General features: G+C 43.1%; 1 long non-coding RNA gene across 1 annotated transcript; it reads right to left on the bottom strand.

The window, feature by feature from the left end:
• Positions 1 to 240: 240 nt before the first annotated feature.
• On the bottom strand, positions 241 to 2,401 carry LOC119894211. Its single transcript, XR_005442891.1, has 2 exons — positions 1,358 to 2,401; positions 241 to 858 (listed from the first exon to the last, which is right to left on the bottom strand). It is a non-coding gene; the product is annotated as an uncharacterized LOC119894211 (long non-coding RNA).
• Between the last annotated feature and the right edge of the window lie 221 nt (positions 2,402 to 2,622).

Genomic DNA, 2,622 nt, shown 5'->3' with positions numbered 1-2,622 from the left:
ATGCCTGATTATTCGTAAGACAGAGAGAGAACTAAGGGCTTCAATATGTCCCATAGCATTTCAAGTGGGACAGACAAGTCAATTTAGTCAGCCACAAGGAGAGAGTGTTTGCTGTGTGTACAGATTGTTATTCTAACCACCCACTCTAACTAGCATCCTCAGACCCCCAACTCTCCTTTGTACACACCATGCCGTTCCCCGCCTCAATTATTTTACCCATAACAGGTCTGCTGCTGCGTGTGACATGAGACATGAATTTTATTTTCAAAAAAAGTTTATGATTTACTCACAGAACTTCACTGGAAGCCGCACATGTGGGGAAATATTTAATAAAGACGTTCATGTTTTATGATGATTAGCATAGCATGCAAGTAGATGATCCTTCAAGGCTAAATGTATTGAAGTAGTCAAAGACAGCTGAAATACTGCAAACTCTCACTCAGTGAGTCATTCAAAGCATGCAAATACTCAAAATGCTTGTACCACACACACAGTCTCATTGCCTCTGGTCCACCAGATGACAACAGGCACTTTTCTCCCCATGGTCCATAACGTGTGTGTGCCTTTAAACCATCCTTCTACTGGTTCCTTTACGGATGGGAGGAGAGGGCGATGACACAGACGGTGATGAAAGAAGAGGAGGGGTCCTGCCATAACTCCCCAACATCATCCAGCAGTCTGCTCCAATATGACACCGTGGGACCTTTCAGCGCCAAAACGAGAGTGGAGCTGCACCCACAGTGATAAGTGCATAATAGACACAAGCAGTTTGATGTGCATCCAGATTCATCTACAGTCTTGTGAGATTTTGATCAAAACAGGGAGTGGTGGAGAAGAGTTGTTGATGGCCTGGCCTCCCTGTGAAGCAGATAGGCCCAGAACAAATAAATCCTAATATAATCCTAGTTGTGGTTACACACAGCATGAAGAGACTTTTGATCTACCCCTGAAATAAAACACTACTGTACATCTGCCTCAGCGAATGATCAAACCCCTTGATGTTGACCGAATGCCAAAAATATCATGCTGACTACAAAATTGCCTCGTCAGTTTTTGGATCTTATGTTATCCATAGTGGAAGAAGCAGACAGGACAGTATGTAGATGAACAACTTCTCGTGACATGAAACACCTACTTAAATGTAGTGAATATGTCTTCTTAGCCTAGATACCTTCTGCGGCTAGAGAGACCCTTGCTAACTCAGAGCTGTTAAAACAAACAGGGAGGTCCCTAAGCACAGCGCTTTGGACAAAGGTTAAAGCAATATCCCCCAGCACTATTCATTTCAGAGAATCCATCCCACTCACTGGCTTTGATCCTCTCTCTCACTCTCTGCCCCTCTTTCTCTTTTGCTTACCCTGAGCTGGTGAGGAGGTGGTTGTGTGTGTGTTTCTATGAGTGTGCTATGAGAAGCAGAGTTCATCGCGAATCCTCGAAAACATCATCTCACCGACTGCAGCCATTGGTGCTCGTATGGCAACACGGGATCTTTCAGTACTGAGAAAAGCCCGGAGCTAAACCAGCAAAGATAAGTGCAAAATAGGCGTCAGCAGTTTGATCTTCACCCAGATTCGAGGGTGTACGTGTACACGTGTGTGCATGTGTGTGCATGTGTGTGTGTGTGTGTGTGTGTGAGTGTGTGTGTAAAGTTCAGCTGCTAAAGGCCCCAGAGGAAAGCCTATCCCTCAGGCTGTTTACCTCCACCAGAGCTGTTTACTTGACCCCTGATGATTTAGATGCATAACCAAATAAAAACAGCCAGGGAAGTTCAAACAGCTAGTGACGCATAAAGGGTGTACATGAGGTGGGACAGCACTGTGTTCGATGATGGCTCACAGCTGGACCTCCCGCGTCACCTACAGCATTAGAGATGAGCTAAGTAGACCAGCTACTCAAAATCCTATATCAAGCCCCCTTTTCAAACACTTAAGAACTACTTCAGCCCTTTAATCGTCATAACACATAATTCTTAACGTGTTCCATGGAAGTCTATGGGTGCCAGCCAAACAGTTAATTTCATTGAAGTCCAGCGTTCATGGGAGTGGACTATGATTCATAAATTTGCAAAGAGGAGTCTTTTGTAAACTAGCGCAATCTTCCCATATGTGTGTACATAGAATCATGTATAAAACCCCTAGGGTGGATTTCATCATATTTCACCATTGTGAACATTTGGCCATTTGTACAATGTTGTTTATGTTTTGACAGGAGGAGCATTGTTGCGTGGCAACGGATCCATTTACATAATTCCTCGATGTTGTAAGCACTTACATAATGCCTCCATTCATTTGGATTGAACCTCAGCTCCCTTCAAGGCCCCTGGACCTGCAGACTTAATTTTGAGAAAATGGATGTGGAGAACAGAAAAATTAAGAAAAGATGTTTATGTTTTCAAATGCTAAAAATTAAATAAAGGAGTCTATTTGTGTAATCAAAATATCTCTCAAACTCCAAGAGAGAGTACATTAAATCAAATTAATTGAAAATTGAAAATAAGCACATTGTCCTATATGTGTGCACAACTTCAGACACAGAGCTTGTTATGGCTCATGCAACGTACTGTGGACTCATGTTGCTGAACATATGCCAGCACGTAATTTAGTTGTGGTGACTACTGCAGCA

Source organism: Micropterus salmoides, unplaced genomic scaffold (genome assembly GCF_014851395.1).
Source record: "Micropterus salmoides isolate LMB-PRFRI ecotype aquatic unplaced genomic scaffold, ASM1485139v1 Ms_hic_scaffold_8, whole genome shotgun sequence".
NCBI lineage: Eukaryota > Metazoa > Chordata > Actinopteri > Centrarchiformes > Centrarchidae > Micropterus > Micropterus salmoides.
The sequence above is the reverse complement of the archived record's forward strand: the minus strand, read 5'-3'. Positions and strand labels throughout refer to the sequence as shown.